The sequence below is a fragment of the Pavona decussata genome, unplaced genomic scaffold (assembly GCF_977016875.1).
Source record: "Pavona decussata unplaced genomic scaffold, jaPavDecu1.1 SCAFFOLD_207, whole genome shotgun sequence".
NCBI lineage: Eukaryota > Metazoa > Cnidaria > Anthozoa > Scleractinia > Agariciidae > Pavona > Pavona decussata.
This window is the reverse complement of record NW_028145612.1, coordinates 2,807,501-2,819,850: the sequence shown is the minus strand read 5'-3', so window position 1 is coordinate 2,819,850 and position 12,350 is coordinate 2,807,501. Positions and strand designations below refer to the sequence as shown.

The window sequence follows — 12,350 nt, the reverse complement described above, 5'->3', positions numbered from 1 at the left end:
CTGTTTTCTAGATAATTTGCTCTACAATTTTTAGCTGAATAGATCCTTTACTAGAGGATCCGGTACTAGCCCTAACCTTAACCCTCCATATAGTCAACTAACTCTCCATATAGTTACCCTAACCCAGTTACCATGGATTATATGCCCAAACTACGCTGACCTCCATTGTACTAGCTCCATAATACAGTATTTCTGATGGACTGGATGAACTCAGTGTTTTTCATTACTAAAAGTCTCAGGTCGGAACGGATGCCAACTTGAAAAAAAAAATTAATAAATAAAAAAAAATTGTCCTCTGCCTCTTTTGAAGTAGTCGCCCTTTTTTCGTTTCCAAAATTCTCTAGAGCAGATCATGAGTTGTTCATTTAGAGGATTTAGTTGGTTTATTTCTCTCAGTGCTCTGGAACTATTTTGTAACTAAGTGAAGGAAACGTTGCGCCATTTTCAACAAGAGTGGTCAAAATTCGCTTTAAGTCAGTGGCCGCCGGCTAAACTTCCTTTTTAATGAGCGATTTTTTTTTAGTTTTTGATTTTTTGTTTTTGGCATGGGCTCTGGGGACGAGAATGGAGGCTTTTTTGACACCAAATCTCTTCGTAAAGTTTTCGGCTAAACTTCCTTTTTAATGAGCGATTTTTTTTTTAGTTTTTGATTTTTTGTTTTTGGCATGGGCTCTGGGGACGAGAATGGAGGCTTTTTTGACACCAAATCTCTTCGTAAAGTTTTCTTAACAACCAACAACCTTAATTTAGATCTATTTGAAGTAGTCTTGCCGAAAAAAGGCTCCAACTCTATTTATCTGTTCCACCGGTTATTAAAATCCATCTAGGCAATGATGAACCGCCTTTGTCACTGTAGCTGCTCCGTCAACAGGCCGTAGTCGTTGTTCAAAACACCAATGGTTTGGTTTTTTAAGTTATTTATAATAAAGTTTCGATATAACGCGCGCGCTGATTGGTTGAAACAGTGTGCTTTATCAGAGTACAGATGCATGGAGCAACGGTGTCACACCATCAGCCCGTTTGTGGAATTCCAGGACTTCTATCTCGGTTTTATTTATTTATTTCTTCATTCATTCATTTATTATTATTATTATTATTATTATTATTATTATTATTATTATTATTATTATTATTATTATTGTTATTATTATTATTCGATCCAGACGTATTTTATATCCTAGAAAACGAATACGAGCTTAAGCTTTAATGGAGATAGACCATCCTGTGCGCATACAAGGTAAAAAACAGTACAAACAGAGAATTGCACCGAACATGTCAACCGCCGAAATTGACGAAATTACATCGAAGGCAGTGACAAAAAACACCAAAGATTACATATTCTCGTACAAAAAGATCGAACAAAAAATTGAGAAAACTGAAAATTTAATTAGCTAGCGAATATACAAATATCTGCAAATATATAAGCTTACAAGATCCTTACATTTTCGGTGCAATTCTATCACGCCGCATCATGTCCACCTCCGCTCACCGCAGTGAAGCAAGCCTCAGAAATTACAACGCTCGCCCTTCGAGTGAACAACTAACAGCTTGTTCAATATCCTCTCCGGAGCATTGAGTGGGAGGCCGCAGCAGTCACAGCAGCCCTTTTCCTAACGGTGTCAACAGTTCCAGCAATCCTCTTGCTCCCGTGAATTCGACTGTTGCTCATTCACAAAACACAGCGCAGCAGTTGGTTTATCACCGACCGCGAGCTTTAAGCAGTTTGTTTTCGAATTGCCATGCTAATGACGTCCAGATTTTCAAGAGCCAGAAACCCACCGGATTTCAATGAACATTTTACTTTTCCGTCCCGATTTTTAATTGGGAAAACTGCAGAAGCGGTGACGCTGCTTGCGTTACATTCGAACTGAGCGAAGTTTGTAAACTTTGATACCTTGTTTTGACATGTCTGACAGCTTTCGTCTTGTTCAACCAATCAAATCATTTGAAACATTCTAACAAGGATTGTGATTGGCTTTTTTTAGCGTGCTTTATCAGAGTACAGATGCACGCTGACGCCACATCCGTTCGTTCGGAAAATGAAGTTTGTTTTGAAAATGAGGGTGAATGCAGGGGGTAATAAAAGAAATCTTTATCATAAAACAAATAAAGAAGCCTCGACTGTGCTCTGTTCTGTTTCAAAGTACTTAGGATGCGACTAGAGCACTCAAGAAGTAGGGAGAAACACTCGACTACGTCTCGTGTTTCCCCCTACACTTCTTTCGTGCTCTAGCCGGTTCCTAAGTGCTTTGAAACAGAACAGAGCACAGTCGAGGCTTCTTTATTGTTAAACAGATTCTCCTGCATCTATGGAAAAACCTTAACAATTGTGACAGAAATATTTTAAAGGGAAACTCCACCCTGACAACAAACTTTGAATTTAAATTGTTGGAAATGTCTAAATTTTTAAGTCAGTTTAGTTTGAAATAAAGAAATAAAATTCAAGTTTATCGTCTATTTTCGCTTTTAAATTTCCCGCGCGCCATCATTTTGGATTTTATGACGTCATACGGTTGCCGCTGTTGTCAGAGAGCGGAAGTTCTTTTGTGTAAAACAGTAGAGAAACCATGTTACGTCATGAAATCCAACATGGCGGAGCCCGGAAATTTATCACCGAAAAGGAGCGATAATCAAATCCCTGTTTTGTCCGACACAAAAATGTATTTCTATGTTTTCAAACAAATTGAAAAATAAGATTGTTGTCCCAACAATTTAACGTTAACTTATTTCAACAGTGTTTTAAGCATTCCAGAGGGTGTTACCATAGACTATGGTCTTATTTTTGTTTTCAATTTCTGTTTTACCATCACTTCTTTTGTAAGTAACTTCAAACACCATTCAGGAACGGAATCCGGATGATTCTGACTGGCTCAAACTGTAATCTCAAAGATTAAGGGATAGTTTCTGTGTGCAACAGTTCAAACAAAGGTTCATCCACTTGCCGTCAGTAGGGTTCAAGCAAGAAATTAGAAACGTTAAGTCTTCTTGCGGTCTTCTTTCTTCTATCACCAATAAGGGCTATATCAGCTACTTTATGTAAAAATTAACTTTCAGTAAATATGCACCACTACCAAGTATTAACCACTTTTATTTTTACGCATGCAGACAATGTAATGACAGAGATCCACATAAAATACTTGTAAGATTATCCGATCAACATGTTTCCTAGATACACTTGTTTACATGCCATCACGATTTAAGAAATTTCGATGAGAACTACTGATTTATTTTATGGGAAGATTCAACGGATTATAAATTCTTATAGGGCATCCATAATTTTACGTTATGCAAAAGATTGTTCCATGCATTGGTCCGTACCGAGGACAGTGCGAAGTCTCCACTTATCGGGCACCTTCTCCAGCATCGCAAATGCAACAGGCAAATTTTCCTGGTTGTTTGAAGGCATAGGCAGTGGGCCTGACGAAAGCAAAAAGATGGAGAGTGATCATGAGTGTACTGCATTGATTCTTCAATTTTAATGTCATGATGTGCAAATCCAGGTTCTAAGACTGCTAATTATTGTCCTAAACTGAACGATTTTCAATTGAGTGTCGAAAGTAATTTCACTTTGGTTTTGGTTTTGCTTTACTCCGCTCTGTAATTGGCCAGCAAAACACGTGCCACCTTCTTAACCCATCAGCAGCCTGAAAACCAAAACCAAACATACCTTGCTCGCACGCGTTTTCTCTCGTTTGGCGTTGGTAAAATATATTTGCTTCGATTTCCGATTGGTTCATTGTGCTTTTCGCGTCTGTAGTGATTGGCCAGAATAATTAATTTGGTTTTGGTTTTACGACACTCAAATGAAAACCGCTCTAATTAAACACTAGAGAAGTGCATTGATTAACATCGTGAATTTGAAGCCTTTCCTCGGGCCTTAAGGGCCTAATATAAACAGGGTAGGAAAAATTGATCACCTAGGTTTTGAAGGAAGTTAACGGTTCAATGAAACGCGCTACAAACACCAACCCAATTTCTACGGATCCCCCCCCCCCCCTCCCCCCTCCTAACCCCTCGCAGGATAGCATGCAACCAAAACAATATACTGCAGCGTGAGAAATCTGCATGCGCAATATGGTATGAAATTTAACTAGCAGAGATGCATCCTCCCTGAATGAATTCACAGTTCCGTAAAGTGTGGATGGCTTTGATGAATTGTGTTTCAAACAGGCGACAATTGATGTTGAGAGCTAATCGTTTGAAAGGGGTTGAGCGAACTCGCGTTTGTTTTGAGGTACCAAGCTAGGATAGGATAGGATAGGATAACTTTATTTATACACGGTTTTTCCATCAGCTACTTAGATTATAATTATCAACTATCTATCTATCTACCTAACTAGGATTATAAAAGTTAAAAAATAACCAAAGCTAAACAATAAATGCTGCTTTTCTTGGAGGCCGTGTTTAAAAATCTTACTTATAACTGTGGCGTCTCAATTTAGTCTTAAAATCATTCAAGGAAGTTGCTTGCCGTAATTCTATTGGCAAACTGTTCCACAACTGAGCTCCACTGTACGAGAAACTTTTCTTTAAATAATCAGTGCGCGGTTGTGGAAGAGTTAGCGTGTTTTCAGTATTCCTTAAATGATAATTCAAGTTATCGCGAAAAACAAAGCTTGATCTTAAATATTCTGGTGTCATCCCATTTAGAGTTTTATACATCATAATTGATTTTTTATCCAATCTTTGATGACAGAGTTTTCGCCACCCTAGTGCCCGGAACAAATCATCCAAGTTACTATCATATCCAGCGGACATCAAAATGCGGGCTGCGCGATTTTGAAGCTTTTGAAGCTTATCAGAAAGGCCTTTGTTACAATTTCCCCACACCTCATTACAATAATCAAAGTGAGGTTGAACAAGGCTATGATAAACATTGATTAAATCTGTTAAGATTCTGGCTGACATTTTTGTGTTGTCTCCAATCGACTTCAATCTTGACTTGCTCCACTTCTAGCGGTCAAAACTACATATCCCACCTTAATGAACTGCATCTCAACAAACTCTCAACTAACTCCGACTATTCTCAACTAACTAGAATCTTGAATGTTTACAATGATTTAGAAATCTTTGGGTTAAACGATCAAAATAAACCTTAATATAATTACACGGCCATCCAATCCAATAACGGTTATCCAATGAAAACTCGAACAGAGCAACAGTTTCAAGAAACAGAATGTCCAACTACAATGATGCAAGCCAGCCAATGGGTCGACAAGAACTCCCAAGCATGTCTATTTCGAGAACTAACGCTAATTAAAAGACCTAAATTATAAACCAAAAAGACGATAACCTCAGAAAACGTTTATGTAGGATATTAACCTAGACTTTGAATTAAGTGCACCCTAATGGTTCATTTCGGTGGCAGCGGCCTCAGAAACGTCGCCTCAGAAACTGGGATTTAGTCGTAAAGAAATGAAATCCACAGTTTTGTTCGGCAGAATGTTTGCTCGAAATTTTGCATCGATGGAAAACTAACTCCTTTCAGTGTGGAAAGGGTAAATGTCTTTAAAAATGCGAAAAAGGGTTAGCCTGGACTTTTTGTAAAACAAACAACAGTTAGTAAATTCAGGAAATAAAATTTGAGTCTCTTAAAAGTTCAGAGAGAACATTTTTGAATTTTCTTTTTTTTTTTTTTAGGACAAAAATAAACTTTCCAGTGACCAAATAATTCTAGAATGAAGAGAGGAAAGAAATCAACTCAATTCTTGAAAGGAACAACTCGTGATCTGTTCTAGCGCATTTTGGAAACAAAAATGCGAGGACTTGAAAAACATCAGCCTAACATTTTTCAAGTTTCGATCCACTCTGACCTACTCTGTCTATGGCCAGAGGCACTAATCGACAGTTTTATTCCACTTGGGTGATAATTTATAAGAAACTTGACAATTATTTTGTTGTTTCTACTGACAGACAAACATTTTTGCGTTTTGAAATGATAGCAAATTTGCGTGATACTTCCCCTTTAAAGGGGAAGTATCATGGGGTTTTTGATATCTTTTGATACTTCCCCTTTAAAGTTACCGCGTACTTTCACAGAGAAAATCTTTGAATTTTTGGGGTTTTTCTTGGACAAAAATAAACTTTCCAGTAAGTTCTTACAAACAAAGAAGGAATTTTAGAAAAAGAGTGAGTATTTGCCAAGAAATTGAGCGATTCCACCGGAAGTTAAATTTTACTTTGATTGACAGCGTATTGCTGTCGATGTAACCACCCGTTGGAATCGCGCGAACGGTCTTGGACCCCTCACGTTCCCACACTTCGACTATCCTGTATTTAGTGGTAGACTGACTTGCGTTTGCTCGAGTACAAAACTGAGGTTATAGAAGACAATAATAGCTTTAAGCTACACTTTAAATTAAAGTAGGTAAAGATCTTAAAACCTTCCAGCGAAGCGAACATTTGGAGACGCGCTTGTTTCAATTTGCGAGTTTGTGAATCGTGCTTAATGAGCTTCCTTTTTTTTTATTTGCGGCTGAACGTTATCAGATCACTGAATCTTGTGTTCAGGTGCGTTAAACTTACAAGTCTCCGCAAGCGGAAACGAAACAAAAAAGCAATTAAAAAAATAACGAGAATCATGTCCTATGTCTTGATCTTTTCTCACGTCGTCTCACGGTCGCATAATCATTACAGATTACAAAGTCCACGTACATCAAACACCGCAGATATCCAACAAAATGAAGAAGGAGTTGATTACTGTGGAACACGAGACGACTACGTGCAAAACTGCGAGAAACTTTCCACAGGAGGTGACCGGAAGAAAAAGTAGCTTGCAAAATGATTGGCTAATTTTTCATACAGGCGTTAGGGGGCGGTACTTGTTTCAGTTGTGTTGCGAGAATTTTTTTCAAGCGCTGTTTTCTCAAACTTTAATTTTCACTTGGAGAAGACACTTTCAAGAGTTACTAGTCAACAATGATTTGACCGATTTCAGTCAAATTTGGCCAGATGCTAGAAAAATATATAATCAACAAAAACGTGTCGGGTAATTCGATAATTCTAAAATTCTTTCGTTGAAAGCCATTTCCGTACGTTAACTCCGAATGGTTTCTCGCAGTTTTGAAAATGTTCTGTAACTTTTGAACGCAACGGAATTAAGGAAAACCCCGACAAGTTTTTTAAGCTTTTGGGATCCTGGCCTGGAGAAGAAAACAAACTTAAAAAAAAAACTGCATTGAGTTGGAACTGTTGAACGACGATCTGGACCTTCAAGTTTCAGTGAAGTTTGGACCTTTTATGGAAAACCTGGCAATTTATTTTCTTGGAAAAGCAATGAAATATTTGAATTTAATTTGATATAGGGTTTTGGGTTCCAATTTCCATTCATATAACACTCGATCATCCACCTCTGGAGACTTTTACGTCCAAAATTCCAGACTAGAAATACAAAAACGTTCTTTTTCGCGATGACATGACATGAGATACCGCGTCGTATAAGATATTTACCTAAGAAAGAATTCAAACGAGAAATTCGCCGGCTTGTCTTCAATATTTTGGTAAATGAAAATAACTATATTGAAACGCCTATTATAGTACAGTAACTGGGTCTCGCCAATTAGTTGCAACTCGTTAATTTTTGTTTTTCGTTACTCGTGTTTTTCGTGTTACTTGTGATTTCTTCACCTCCCCTAAATTCTATTTGTTCTGTCTTTGATTGTAATAACTGTAATAATATTAACTATTTTTTATCCTTTCACAGTTTTAAGTCTTGCCCGCCTAGATTAGCTCTCGCTAACTGAGGGCCAGTCTCTCTTTTTTGCTAAATTTTTGAATTTTGAATAAACTTGAACTTGAAACTTGAAGTTGAACTTGAACTTGGTTATCTGTGATGTAACTGGGAGGCGCTACATCCGTTAAACTGAAGGCACCCCTGAACACACTAATTAGCACTCGGTAACCTTAAATTTTCAGCATCGGAACAAAGCCATCTCTATTCCAATTACACAAATATGTCTTTTAAAGACCGGCAGAAAGCGACCTGGGAACACAGGAAAATGTTGACGTATTTTGTTTGAATTAATGGAAGTTCTCGTTCGGTTTCCCTGCATAATAGTATGTTTAGATCACAAGATTAACATGACGGTCACAAGCTATTACGTCACACCACTAAAATACCTCAACCTAATAAGGAAATTCTATTTCCTAACAATAGGCACAGTAGGCATTTCGTTAATCTCGTACCCAGATCTTCAGAGTACATCTGGTAAACTCCGTTTTCATGTGTCAGGCATGTGACACACAGCACAACTGCATATGCTCAACACTTGTAGTAAAAACACTTTGCCCAAGATTTTCAAGATCATTTTATTGCTATAGATTTCGGTAATATTTCACCCACCGTTTTAAAAAAGATCAACGATTTTAAGTTTCTGGGAAAGAAGAAAGGCGCCGCCAAAAATTTTGTTGTGTTGGCCAAAATGCGTGCACTTTATTGTCAAGCAAAAATTTTCACAAAACTTTTAAGTCTTTTTACAGAGAGACGACACTATAAAAAAATGTATGTTATAAGAACTTGCCTCATTTAAACTTTAAGCTTTAAGTTTAAATCGATACAAGAAACACCTTTTACAGAAGGACTGAAGTGTCAAGATAAATTTTTTGTAAGTCATGCATCCACGCGCGTGGAAAGCCAAGGTGAAAAAGGTTGACGCGACTTACATTAGAAGATTTTTATTGACCAATCAGATTGGAGAACCAATGTACCAGAGGTTTTCTCCGAAAACAAACATCCGGACACGAGAATAGATTTGATAGAGACTGAAAAGATGCCTGTGTCGCTTGAGGTTCAGTTTTCTTAACAATAACCCTACTAGTGCACAGAAACTTAGGATCATGGAAATGGATTGCAACTTGAAAAAATTGAGCAGTACTTTCAAGTCCCCCCTACGTATCTTGGAAAAATGGCTTAAATTTTTTAAAGTTTATTCTTGTGCAGAGAATTTATTACATTTTTTCAGCCCCCGCTGTTCCAAGAGCAATTTCGTGTGTGAGAAGGGGTCCAAAGTCAAATAATTGAACAGTTTCGACAAACATACAGCAAAATCTCCGTGAAAGTGCCCTTTTAAGTCCGGTTTAGTTACCAGGAATGGCTTTAATTTGTGAGTTGCTCTTCAGGGCCGGCAACGTCGTGTTTCTTGCGGCATAAGAAGCATAGTCGCGAAACCAACAGAACAAGTTAGAGGTCAAATGCAAACTAAAGAAAAAGCATCGGAAAGCCAGAGAACAAATTGACATTCTTACTGATATGAACTCATAATTTGAAATAAGCCAATGTTAGGGACAGGGCTCCATTCAGTGTATCCACCTTTCAGGACGCAAGTGTATACTAAATGCTATTTCAGAAATATCGGCTCTAAACTAATAGTATTTTTGGTTTTAATTTCAGGATACATCTTAGACGAGCGCTTACTATTTCCCTGGCATAAGTAACGAACACTTCTATTTCTATTTTTCTCTTTATTCCCACTTATCTAATCAGTCAAGAACATCAGACAAGACAAGTTAAATATTTCGAATACGTTTTTACTTTTGTTTTTGCTCAAGACAATTTTCGGACCATACGGCGTGATCTAATTAGATTCATTAGTTGACATTTCGGGCCACAGAAAATTTATAGGAAAGAGAGACCGTTCTCCCTAAACTAATGAAGTTGCCGTCGGTTTTTCGAGCATCTTGGAGTATAAAATTGTTTTCTAAACCACGTTTTTCGTTCCTTGACGAAAAAGAACTATTTTTCCCATGCTACTTTCCTTGAAGGTACAAAACGCCAGAGCCAAAAAGGCAAGTTTTTTTTCGCTGTACAATCAAAATTTTCAAAACTATTCTTTCCTGATAAGAAACTATAATATTTCTTTTACCTTTGTCATCAGTTGATTCGGAATGCTCCTCCATCGCTTGGAGTGGGGCCTTGTCCTGCGCAAAAAAATATAAGATAAATACCCTATAACGAGAAAAGAAGATGAAAGCTGACCCTTTAAACAGAGGAGACTTTCTGAACAGTTGAATGTATTTACATTAACAAACAATATGTACCTCGCCTGTCATAGACATTGTAGCAAAACCCACGACTCTGGAGAAAACGTCGGTGTTGGTTGTCTGTTTCAAGCTGAATACTACTGCCTGAACTTTAAACGAAGCAAGAAAATTTATTTAGAAGTATGTGTACAGTAGTGAGATCAAATTTCGTGTAATTTGTCATGTCATGAGACTCACTGTGTCACAATTTTCTTGCTTGTGATGTTTTGATCAGTCCGTCTACTTCACATGTCCAGAACATGATCACAGCCTGTTTCTTTTAGATCGACACAAATTAAGTAACCCTTAATTAAACGGTTACAGTGATCAGCATCAAATTTCTCCTTGTAATATCGATGGTTTTTCAACCCCTTAGGTCATGAGAATTAAGGATATGATCACCCAAAGCGATTTTCTTTATATTTGAATAACTTCTCCCTAGTAATTTCATAAGAAAAGTATGGCGAAAAGATAGCAGAATTTGTTCTTTACTATTAGGAATTCAAGGTAAAATTTTAATATAATAACGTTTTAAAGTAGTCACGAGGTCTGACGGTTTAAATTGCTATCACGTTTTAATTTTGCAACCCCGAGGGGGGGGGGGGGGGTACACCCTTATATGGGCTATATAGGTATGTGCTACGCCAAAGGGTATCGTTTTTCGGCTGTTTTGGTCATAAATAGGGTATCGCTTTTAGCCATTTTGCCGCCATTTTGGTAATAAATAGGGAATAGATTTTTGCACTCTAGTCCTGGGTTCGATTTTTTTTTTAGAAGAAGCTACTTCAGGTCATAAATAGGGTAGGGAAAATCGCAGATTTTGGTCATAAATAGGGTAAGGCTTTTGGGAAGCGGGCCACACACCCCTACCCAATTTTTTTTGGAGTACCCCCCCCCCTCCCCGGGTTTGCAACAGAACAAATACAATGAAAGGTGATCATCCGTTCTCGGATCCAAGTATTTATCACCGCCTATCTAGATGAGACGCCCGGCATATGTGTGAACATTTTGCATGTTGCTGACAGCGAGTGAACTTGATTCAGCACCAGAAAACACTGCAAATTGATGTTGAATGGAGTGCTACGTCGCAAATGATCCCTGACCTTAAATGATCACCAAATATTGTGTATTAATTAACACATTGCAACACTTGCCAAATATGGTCTTGGTGCACTGAATATGTAGTCGACAGATATCCTGCGTAATTTCGTGATTTTGTGTGTCGGGGAGAAAAATGGCAAAACAAAGATCGCCTGCAGCTTTTCTGCAATAAAATTGTGCTTTGTTATCAATGCAATGAACAATGAAACAATTACCTTGCTCAATGTTGCGGAATATCCCCTGCCGATTTTATAAGTATCAGGCGAAATTCCCCGTGATTGTTAACAAGTCGCATGACCAAATTTGTTCTGTTCACTTGAGTGACTTTGAATTTACGTGTGTTTTTGAAAATATATTTCAGGGTAGTTGAAATGAAAGCCTCGGCAAAACGTTTATACATTGTAAGTTGTCATGAAACACATCCACTATGTGTTGTCCAGCAATTATTGGATATGTTACTGAACACTTTAACTTTGTTGGAAAACCAACTGTTACGTAACTGAAGGTTTTTTCCCTCCACAGTGCGCGCATTCACTGGCTAGTTCATGGTCACATGTACAACAGCACGAGGGTGGAGAGTTTAACTATTTGCACTAAACATCCGGGAACACTGCCAATGATACGGGCTTTCCCCGTGAAAGCGCGACGCCTTGTCCGATCGTTACGTAACTGAAGGTTTTTTCCCTCCACAGCGCGCGCATTCGTTGGCTACGCTGAAGATCCGGATGGAATGCAAAACTGCCAAATTTAAAATTTACAAACCGGCATAAATTTAACACGGTCAATTAATACCCCACCCTCCCCCCCCCCCCTCATGGCAGCTTTGATATTTTGATGAGCCAATCCGAATACTAGGGGTATCGAATGGTCCATTCAATTTTAAAGTGCTCGCAAAATTTGGCCTTTGCTCGAATTGCTCGCAAAAATTGCACGAGTGCTCGCTTGCTCGTGCTCGCAAAAATTTTGCAACTGCTCGCATGCTCGCATTCTCGTTAACATGTGCTCGATTGCTCGAAATTTCGTTAATCCTATTAATAATTAAAAGAGAGATTCCGGCTAGCGGAAAATTTACGAAGTACTCGAAGTGCTCGCTACTCGCCATTTGTATTTTCTAAAGTAATCGCTGCTCGCCATCTGTATTTTCTAAAGTGCTCGCTGCTCGCCATCTGTATTTTCTAAAGTGCTCGCTGCTCGCCATCTGTATTTGCTAAAGTGCTCGCTGCTCGCAAGAA

The 12,350-nt window shown here is 38.2% G+C and overlaps 1 long non-coding RNA gene across 2 annotated transcripts in view; it reads right to left on the bottom strand.

Moving 5' to 3' along the window:
- Positions 1-3,072: 3,072 nt before the first annotated feature.
- LOC146460908 (uncharacterized) overlaps positions 3,073-12,350 on the bottom strand; it is a 22,033-nt gene continuing 12,755 nt past the window's right edge. The window contains exons 1-3 of one of the 2 annotated variants that reach the window (XR_014857531.1): positions 10,036-10,140; positions 9,861-9,915; positions 3,073-3,417 (exon numbers count right to left, since the gene is read on the bottom strand). This is a non-coding gene — a long non-coding RNA (uncharacterized LOC146460908). Of the gene's footprint in view, positions 3,418-9,860; positions 9,916-10,035; positions 10,141-12,350 lie in introns of those variants that run through there. The other variant, XR_014857533.1, reaches the window with a different exon arrangement.